The sequence below is a fragment of the Suricata suricatta genome, chromosome 7 (genome assembly GCF_006229205.1).
Source record: "Suricata suricatta isolate VVHF042 chromosome 7, meerkat_22Aug2017_6uvM2_HiC, whole genome shotgun sequence".
Classification (NCBI taxonomy): domain Eukaryota; kingdom Metazoa; phylum Chordata; class Mammalia; order Carnivora; family Herpestidae; genus Suricata; species Suricata suricatta.
In genome coordinates this window covers 1,823,421-1,834,243 of record NC_043706.1, presented here as the reverse complement: position 1 = coordinate 1,834,243, position 10,823 = coordinate 1,823,421, and the positions used below count along the sequence as shown (strand labels likewise).

At 45.5% G+C, this 10,823-nt stretch overlaps 1 non-coding gene across 1 annotated transcript; it reads left to right on the top strand.

Moving 5' to 3' along the window:
* Nucleotides 1-5,587: 5,587 nt before the first annotated feature.
* Nucleotides 5,588-5,669, top strand: TRNAS-GCU. Its single transcript has one exon. It is a non-coding gene; the product is annotated as a tRNA-Ser (tRNA).
* Nucleotides 5,670-10,823: the final 5,154 nt, after the last annotated feature.

Here is a 10,823-nt window from a genome sequence, read left to right as displayed (position 1 = left end):
CCAACCTCTCCCTCCTCTTCCCCTTCTCTCTGTAACATTTTCCCTCCTATACTTTAAGGAAAATCTAGGTATATATTATTTCATCCATAAAGATTCCAAAGTGTAAGAGGAGAGAGATGTGAATTGTAAATAGAAGCACTGCTTATTTAGTGAGGATGTCTAGTAGGGAAAAAATGGATTATTCAGATGTCTTGGTTTTATTTTTTATTTTGATCAGTGTGATAATTTTCTTAGAATGGCCTTTTAAAAATCATTCATTCATTCATAAAGTTGCGAGAGAAAGCGTGAGTAGGGAAGGGGCAGAAAGGAGAGAGAATCCAAACAGGCTCTGCTCTGTCAGCACTGTCACCACACCAGCTCAACCCCACCAAACCCTGAGATCATGACCTGAGCCAAAACCAAGAGTCAGATGCTCAGCGGACACTGAACTGCCAATGTGCCCCTACCTATTTTTTGAATGTTTACTTATTTTGGGGACAGAGGAAGATGGAGAATCCACAGCAGGCTCCACACTATCAGTTTAGAGCCCCACTCGGGGTTCCAGCCCACGACCTGAGACCATAATCTGAGCCGAAGTCATGAGCTCAACCACCGGAGCCACCAGGCTCCCCTAGGATTGTCTCAAAATAAAGGATCAGGTGAACAATTCCATTGTCCAAAGTTGGCAGGCAGAGGTTTACTTAATCAGCAGGACCATTTCCCTTTAAAGGACCAATGTTAAGGGGCACCTGGGTGGCTCGGTAGGTTAGGCCTCTGATTTAGGCTCAGGTCATAGTCTCACAGTTCATGGGTTTGAGCCCCGCTTAGGGCTCTGTGCTGACAGCTCAGAGCCTGGAGCCTGCTTCCGATTCTGTGTCTCCCTCTCTCTGACCTTCCCTCACTCACACTCTATTTCTGTCTCAGTAATACATTAATTAATTTTTAAAAAGTCTCCTCTCCCTGGATTTTATATTGCTCTTTATATTTAGCCTGGGTCATGTTTTTCTGTCAAAACACACTTCCTTTTCAGAAAGCTTGTATTTTGGATCTTCAAGACCAACCTGCCACCTTTGCTAAGAAGACATCTACAAATAAAAAAGTATCTTTATTCCAGTTAATTTGGATTCAAACAAACTGGCTATCAGAGCTTTAGCAAGATTGGAAGTTTTCCTAAATGTTTTCCCTATTCTTTTGAATAAATTAAACACATACAATTTTGCAGTATTTAAATAAATTGTTGAAAGAAAGAATAGAATCATTAAAACTGGGAAACAAACCAAGAAATCAAATGATTTCTAGGTGAACTAGATAATACCTCTAAAAAACAGAGAAAGTTCCAGAATATTTACCTTTGGTAATTAAAATCTTGAATAAGGCGTCAGCCACTCAATATGGATATTAATCTGATAATTTCTGCAGTCCTTTAAAAAGCTAAATTCTTCAGCAAACACTTCACCTTCACCCAGGGCTTGTCTGGGGCTGGGGCATCCCCGGGAAGAGGAAGTGTCAGCCCTCAAAGGGGAAAGCTCCCAGCAATCCGGGAGCAGTCAGTCACCCTGCAGGGCCCATGGGGGGGGGGGGTGGTGGTAAAATTTCAAGTCCGAATGTAGTCAATGCTGTGTGACTGGGTCACACCATCCCCAGGGCACTTTCCCCACCGTCTCCCCTGGTCACTGTGTTCAGCTCACACTGGCCTTCTCTGCTTCCTGACCCCCACCCACACCTCTCACTTCATTTTCCCCTGCCTGACCCTACATTGCTCTGATTTCATCCTAAATGTCACCTACTCGCCTAAAGGGAATCTGTTCAGAGACACATTCCCTCATCTCCCAGTGAACATGAATTCTCATGTGATTTTTCTCATGCTGCTCTGTACATTTCTCCTGTCCCTTAACAAAATGTGTGGTCATGTACTTCTTTGTTTAAATGTCTGTCTTCCCCCTGATGATATATATATACTTTGCACAAGAAGAGAAAGGACATTTGTTAAACAGTTGTTGAGAGAATGGAGGCATGGACGGTGGGTGCTGTGATTTCATCACCCACAAAGTATGAGTTTGGTAGAGTTTGGCAGTCTCTCCTCTTTCTGCAACTACACAATATTTAACAGGATCAAACACCAAACTCGTTCCAAGCTTGAGCAGTGAATCCCCAGACCACTCAGTGACGGAGTGTTCTCTACGCACGTAGGGAAGTGCCGGAGTAACAGGCACAGAGGACAATGAGATCATCTGAAGGACTTCCGAGCTGAAGACTCAGGGAAGTTAGCAGGTTAGGAGGGAAAAGTGTGGAGACACGAGGGTTAATCAGGGCACCTTATGAAAATTCCACTCAGACTCTGAGAACAGTTAGTAATCAAATATCTTTCTGAAGATCAAATATTCCCCCTTAGGGAATGAAAAATGCAACTTGGATCCCCACTGAGAAGAGATGGGGAAGTGGAGCCCTGGTTCTCTGTGGTTTGGGGAGAAATAAGAGATGAGTTTAGGAATCTCGGGTAGGAGAAAGCCCAGGCAGGAGCCTGAGGGGCAGAACCGCCTTTACAATCCACTGTGCTTTAGAAAATAATGACCAGGCGCCTTCCACTGTCCTGAAGACACTTCATCTGTAGGACCACCTGACCTTGCACAAGTGGTGTCGGCCACCCTGATCTATGAGATGTTAGGATGAAACTCCATCCTATCATATGTGAAAATTGTTGCTAAATCAAGTGGTCGTTTCTTAGTATATAAATTTCTGAGCAGCATTTGGCGCTGTTCACCACACTTCAGCCTTTAAATACTTGGTTTAAATTTATCTTTATTATTTTTCTTTAACAAAATCGCTGGGATGCCTGGGTGGCTCAACCAGTGGAGCATCTGACTCTTAATCTCAGGGTTTGTGAGTTCAAGCCCCAAGTGGGGTGTGGAGCCTATTTAGAATGAATGAAATTGCTAAATAACACATACTCCTGGTAAAGAAAATGTGAAGCCTTGAAAAAGGTTTGATAGAAAGTTGAAAAACTCAGCTGTTAATAATTGACAGATATCCTTCAGGATTTTTTTTCGTATCAGAGACTTTCAGAAATTGCAAAAGGTTCATACCCACTACATAAAAAAATAAAATGCCAAATAAAATTTGAGAATATTGGGATATGTTAAAAACTCTTCAGCTAGCTCATTAAAAAGAAGTGCACAATTGTATGATGCTCAGTAGATGTGTAGGTGTACACAGTGCTTCTGTGAAGGTAGTGTGGAAAGGCTGTCTGGGACCCTGATGAAATGGAGACTGCCGCCGAATGGCCCTCCCTGAGATTAAATATCTAGACTCAGGGGCGCCTGGCTGGCCCAGTCAGTAGGCCGTGTGACTCTTGATTGAGCCCCACGTTGGGTGTAGAGATTACTTTAAAAAATAATAATAAATATCTAGGGGCATCTGGGTGGCTCAGTAGGTTAAGTATCTGACTCTTCATTTCAGCTCAGGTCATTATCTCAAGCTTCAGTTCATGAGTTCAAGCCCCACATGGGGCTCTGTGCTGGCCGACCGGAGCCTGTTTGGGATTTTCTCTCTCTCTTTGCCCTCCCCCCCAACCACTTACATATATGCTTGTGAGTGCGTGCTCTCTCTCTCTCTCTCTCTCTCTCTCTCTCTCTCAAAATAAACATTTAAAAATTAAATAAAAACTTTAAAAATAATAATAAATATCTAAACTCAGTTTATCACCTAAAATGAATCACAGTACCAAAACAATATAAAAAGGCTATACAGACTGTTCTGCAATTTGCCTTAAAAAATAAATGGGAAAATATAAGTTACTACATGTAGATCTGTATTGTTTTTATTAATGATTACAGACTCCTCCAATGTTATGCTTGATCATAAAGTTATTTCACTAAGTATTCTATTTCTTAAGCATTGGGTAGTCTCTAATATTTAACTCTCAGAAGTAGCTCTCCACTGAATTGTATGTAATCTATGTGTGTGTGTCTGTGTCTGTGCATTGTTTCACACTAGTGTTGGTATTTCTCTAGCATAATTCTCTACTAGTGGGTTGACTGTTGGGTTAAGGAAGGGTGTGAACTTTGTAAATTTTAATAGATCTTATGAATCGTCCTTCAGTGTGGTTGGGCCAGTTAACTCCTGCACGGGCAGTATTGCAGAAATCTGTAGTGGGCGGAGGGGAGGGAGAAGGAGGAAGTATTGTTTAAGTGGAACATCCCTATGTATCAGTCAGCTGGCGCACTTCCGTTACGTTCCACAACGGTCTGGTTTTCTTCTGTGCATTGACCATACCCTGTGGGGTTTTTTTTTCCTACCGGGTTTTCTTTTCTTGTTGACTATAATTTCATGTAATCATTAGTTTATTTATTAGCCCTAAAACAACTTACAATGTCAAATGACAGCAACTACAGTTTGCAAGACAATGTTCTTTTTTTTGAAACAATAGTTTTTTTATTATTTATACATATCTATTTTTTATAGTTTATTGCAAGACAATTTTCTAAGCATTTTATTGATATTAGCTAATATCCATCACCACCTTATGATTAAAAAAACCCCTAGGATTATTAACCCAAGAGGTTAATTAAATGTCAATTAATTAAATTGAAAATATCCTTTCTAGGGATCTTGACTTTTGTGTTCGGAGTCTGAATTAAATCTGGAACAGTTCATCCCTGCATCTAACTATAGCTCCCGTTCGCTTACTCCGGCACTGCAGTCGGCTGATGGGCGGAGCGGGGGTGGGGTCCTCGCCCCTCCCCGTCCCCTGGGAATCGTTCCGCAGTTCGCGGTGAGAATGGGGCTGCCCCCGACTCTCTGGAGAGCGAGTGTCCCCTCGGAGGAACGAGAACGATGGTCCCATTTAGCAGCGTGGACGCGGGAGCCTTAATGGTAGTTTCGTGCCGACAGGAGGGATTCTGAAACCCGGTGAGGGCGGGGGAGAGAAACCCGTTCCCCGCAGCGCCGCCGAGAACGGAGCTGAGAGATTTCGCAGGGAGGGAAAGAAGCGCCACCATCGTGGCGGCGGAAAAAGAGCATTTCCTCCCCGCCCCCCACAGCTCGGCACTGAGCGTCGCAGACCCTCGCGAGTGCTGGGGGGGGCGGGGGTGCAAGTGCGGGTCCGGAAGCGAGGCCGCAGGTAGAGACGCCGCTCGGGACCGAGCCGCACCTGCACCCGCGCCCTGCCCGACCCACCCGGCGGGTGGGCGCACCTGGTGCCGCCGGAGCCTCCCCCCGCCCCCCCAGCACGAACCTCCTCCCCGCCCCGGCCTCCTCCCCACACCGGCCTCCTCCCCGCCCCGGTCTCCCCAGCACGGACCTCCCCACATGACTCTCGCCTGCCCGCTTCTTCCCGAAGCTCGTTCTGGCCCGTGTGGGTCAGCGCCCAGGCCCGGGGGGACTCGCGGCCGGTTCCCGGGCACCGGCCGGGGGCTCTGCGCCCAGGTCTGGTTCCACCTGCTGGCAGGTGTTTGCCTCCCGCCGCTGTGCCGTCGGGTCTGGGCGGGTCCTTTCAGAAGCCTGGCTCGGACCGGTGCGGCCAGCAAGCCGGGGAGAGGCACCCGGAGGCACGGCGCGAAATCGCCAAGTGCAGTGGGGAGGGAGACAGAAACAGGCCAAGTCTCCGTGTGACGAGGTGGCCGAGTGGTTAAGGCGATGGACTGCTAATCCATTGTGCTCTGCACGCGTGGGTTCGAATCCCACCCTCGTCGGGCCAGCTTCGTTTCCTCTTGTGTCGCCCCCGTCCTCAAACACCGGTGAGAGCCATCTTTTTGCTGAGTGAATTCCTTACTCTCCACTGTTCCAGCTTGAACTTACTTTGTTAATTGAGTTCGTTGATCCATGTTTCAGACTCCCACCGAGTTTGTGCGACAGACATCAACCCAAACCATCAGGGACAAACCTGTAAAGCGGCAAATCTGCTCATCAAATCAGTGTAGCAATGGGAGACCCCAGAGGAAAGGGAAATGCTTCTCAGCAAGGGGTTGGGAGTGAAGGAATGGCTTTTGGTTCTGAGTCCCCGCAGCAGGTCTCAGAGGAGCCTGGGGGACAACGTGGTGGGGGTGGTTCTGGTCGGTGGTAGTTTCCAGGTCTCTCTGGGGACAGGGCTCTACCCTCAGAAGGCAGAAAGAGGAAGCCCCTTTCCACCGCTGCCGCAGGTGGATGGCAGGTGGGCCGCAGGTGGATGGCAGGTGGGCTGCAGGTGGGGCTGTTTCCGAGGAGTGGCCCACTTTGTGCACCTTCGTCTGGCAGCCCCGACGGGGTGCTGGCAGGCCAGGGTCCGGGGGTCCGCGGGTCCCCGGCGAGGTGCCCCCTCCCCACTCTCTCGGGGGCGCAGGCCGGACCCCAAAGCTGCAGTGTGCACCCAGGTCCTAGTTTGTGACCTGCGCGGCGCTGCTCCCGCCGGTGGCATAAGCCGGGCATCGGCTCAGGAGCGGGGTGTGGGCTAAGCAGGGCCTGGAGCGCAGGTGGAGGCGGAGCAGGCGGCGGACCAGGTGGCCTGGCGTCCGGCTTGAAGTCGCTGGCACACACGCTGGGTGGAATTGCCTTTGAGGGCAAACTGGAGTGTTAAAAAGCAGATCTTAAGGGCGCCTGGGTGGCTCAGTCGGTTCAACCAGACTCTTGATCTCGGCTCAGGTCATGATTTCTCAGTTCCGGGTTTGAGCCTGGCATTGGGCTCTGCACAGAGCCTGCTTGGGATTCTGTCTCTCTGTCCGTCCCCTGCTCTGTCTCTCCCAAAATAAATAATCATTAAAAGAAAGAACTTCACATAGTGTTGACTGACCAAAGATATGGAGAAAAAGGAAAATCCGTTTTCTCTACATGTTAGTCTAGATATTTAATGCCAATAAAAATTAACATAGAATTTTCTTTTCAAACTGTAGAATGCTTCTCGAGTTTAGGTGAAAAGTAAACAAGCATTAGTAGCCAGGAAACTTCAGAAAAGAATAAGAAAACCATAGGCCTCTGGGATTTTCAAACATATTACAAGCTATAACGAATCAAGCATTGTAGTATAAACAGGACAGAAAATCCAGAAGTAGGCACAAATATGTGAGCATTTGACAAAAATGTCATTTCAGGCTACTAGAGAAAGGAGGATTGTTCAAGAAACGGTACTGGGGCATCTATGTAAAAATCTGGGAAAAAAACCTAGACTGTAATCCACACCTCACATCTTACAACTGGATCATTTCCAGGTGGTGCAAAATTTAAGTAGGAAAAAAATGAAACTGTGAAAGTACTAAAAAAGACTACAGAATTTTCTTTTACAGTCATGACAAAAGGAAGGCCTTTCTTATCACAGAAATCATACAGGATTAGTAAATGTGACTAAAAAATTAAAAACCTCAGGGTGGCCGGGTGGCTCAGTTGGCTATGCTTCCAACTTTGGCTCAGGTCCTGATCTCAGGTTCGTGGGTTCGAGCCCTGTGACGGGTTCTGTGCTGACAGCTCAGAGCCTGGAGCCTGCTTCAGATTCTGTGTCTCCCTCTCTCTGCCCCTCCCCCTTCCCATGCTCTATCTCTCTCTGTATCAAAAGTAAGTAAAACATTAAAAATTTTTTTAAATTAAAAATTTATGTGTAATGAAAGCCACAATAAAGGAAGAATGGAAACATTCCAAATTATCACAAAGGCCTAATTTCCTTAATATATGATGATTGTATGAGTCAAGAGAAAAAAAGCACAAGTAGGAAAAAGTGTAATTCATTTATACTGAATAGTAATTTAAAAATGCTAAATGAGGGGCGCCTGGGTGGCTCACTCGGTTAAGTCTCCGACTTCGGCTCAGGTCAGATCTCACGTTCGTGGGTTCGAGCCCCACGTCAGGCTCTGTGCTGACAGCTAGCTCAGAGCCTGGAGCCTGCCTCTGGTTCTGTGTCTCCTTCTCTCTCTCCCCCTCCCCTTCTCATGCTCTGTCTCTCTGTATCAAAAATAAATAAAACATTAAAATTTAAAAAAAATTTTAAAAATGCTAAATGATAGTACAATAATATACCATTTTTTGTCCATCAGTTTGGCAAAGATAAAAAAATTTTGATGAAGATTTGTTATAGCATCACTTTTAGATATCGTTAGAGATTTGTAGTTTTTTTAAATTTTGTTTCTATTTTTATTTATTTTGAGACAGAGAGAGCGCATGAGCAGGGGAGGAGCAGAGCGAGAGGGAGACACAAAATCCAAAGCAGGCTCCAGGCTCCAAGCTGTAGCACAGAAGCTGACACAGGGCTTGAACCCACGAACTGCAAGGTCATGACCTGAGCCAAAGTTAGACACTTAACTGACTAAGCCACCCATGTGTCCCCTAGAGAGTTGTAGATTTTTTTTTAATAACTTCTTATTTTTTACTTTTTACTTACTGAAAAACTTTAATTCCAGTGTAGTTAACATAGTTACATTAGTTTCAGGTATATTTTATAACTAATTTAGAGAGCAATTTTGTAAATGTATACTCTTTGACTCAGAAACTCTACTTTTAGGAATTTGTTCTAGAAATATACTCACATGTGTAAGATGTTGTATGTAGGAAACTAATTCAGCATTATTTATGAATGGAAAATAATCGGAAATGACCTAATTGGTCATCAGTAGAGGACTAAATAAATAAATCTGTGTAATGGAGTATTTTGCAACTGTAAAAATGAAAAGGGAGATCTATGTGTATGGTTATGGGGAAAACTCTAAGATGTTAAGCAAAATAGGGAACAGTGTGCGTGATTTTCTACTATTCGTGTAAAAATAATGGGCATATGTTATGTATAAATAGATGTTTCTACGTGCATAAAATATCTCCGAAAATCTACGTAAGAAATCAAAAGTTTTGACTGTTTCTATGGAATGAAATTAGGTGGCTGGAGGTAGGAGTACCATGAAAATTTTTACTTAAAAAAAAATTTTTTTTTGAAAAAATAAACATACCAAAAAAAGACTAGTACACATTCAGGACCCTTACCCTGTTTCAAAAATCCATATAATTCTGAAAACCCTTAAAACTGGCAAATCTTCATTTCCATCCGGGGCAAATCTTAGTTGCCTTTGATAGATCTGGTTTATAGACTCCGCCCCTGCAGGGGCGGAGCCGTCTGCGCACCCGCCCACCGCCGACTCCCGGAGCAGCGGTCCGAGCGGGGACGGTGACCGGCGGCCCGGAGGAGGGCGCGGGGCCTGCGTCCGGGAGCCGCAGGGACAGTGCGTGAGGCCTCGCAGCGGTGAAGGGAGGACGGCCCTCCTTTCCCACCAGGGGACGGAGGTCCCCGTGGGAGGTGACGGCCCGGCCGCCCCCCAGGAGCACCTGGACGGAGACCTGAGTCCAGGAGCTCCGCAACCGGCCCCGCGCCGGCGCCCCCGCTCCCGTTCTGCTCCGGTTCTGGCCACGCGACCCCTGGGATGGGCTCTGTCCCCAGGGATGTGGAGGGCTGTGCGAGGGGCGCAGAAAGCCTGGCGTGTTGGGGGGCGTTGGTCGGGCGTTGGGGGGGGGGGGTGTGCAGCGTGCCTCTGCCCGCTCGGCGGGCCACCCCTGCGCCCGGACGCCGCCGCGTTTACTTCTGGGCCCCGTGGGTGTGGAGGCCGAGACCCTGGGGACCGGCTCCGAGGCCCCTGCATGCCCCGATTTGGTGAAGGAGAAGCCGCTGAAGGGGTTTCGTCCTAAGGCAGAGGTCATCTGGGGCAAATGCGGTCCTAAGAAAATCTGAATTCGGAAACACAGTTACTCCCAAGGATTTATGTTTTATATAATGAACAACATATACTCACCTACGTTTACAATTGTTCACTTTGCCATATTTACTTTTTCTCCCTCTGCTGAAGTATTTCGAAGTAAATTATGGGCCCCATGACACATAACACCTTTGAATACTTCAGTACTCATCTCTAAACTATAAGGACATTTTCCTATGGCACTAAAATGTCCTTATCAAACTCAGCAGAAGAAAAAAATGCAGGGAGATTTTTTTTCTTTTTTTAATGTCTCAGTTTTTATTAAAATTCTAGCTAACATATGTTATAAAGTTAGTTTCAGGAGAATTTAGTGATTTATCACTTACCACTTGCTCATCAAAAGTGTCTTCTAGAAAGAGATTTTTCAACATTTGCTCTTTTATACTTCTTGTGTTTTGAGTCTGTTGCTGTATAACTTATTCAATAGAGAATAAATTTTCAAATTAATAATAAATTGAATGGGGGGTGCCTGGGTGGCTCGGTTGGTTAAGTGTCTGACTTGGGCTCAGGTCATGATCTAGAGGTTTGTGAGTTTGACCCCCTTATAGGGCTCTGTGCTGACAGCTCAGAGCCTGGAGCCTGCTCTGGGTTGTTTCCCTCTCTTGGTGCCCTTCCCCTGCTCATACTCTGTGTGTCTTTTATTTATTTTTTTTTTTTTCTGACAAAGTTGTAGCTTATTTACTAAGAAAAAAATGCTAATTTTTACTTTAATATTTAGGTCATGTATTGTCTTCATAGTGTTAAAGTAAGAACACTTCCATTTAGAGTGTTCAAGATACACGTTAATAAAGACCAAAATTAATCAGATATTAAATAGTGTCTCACATGGGGAAAATTTTCTCAGTTCCTGGAAGACCAACCCAAAGATAGTTTTATTACTACAAAATGTTATTAATTCAGTGTCCATGTTTGCTAATTATATTTATTTTTATAAGTTTTTACAAAAGACAACCAGGATAATTTCTCTAAGAGGCCTCAATATTTAAAAATGTAATTTTTTTCTGCCAGTTAAAATAATTTAAAGATGTGCACAATATGTTTGTGCTATTTAAGGCAGGTGCCAAGCACATTTTGAAAGGTAATTAACTTACCGACTAGAATGTTCCCCCGAAGGAAAGAAAAAAAACCAGGAAAAACTCGTGGCAGTTT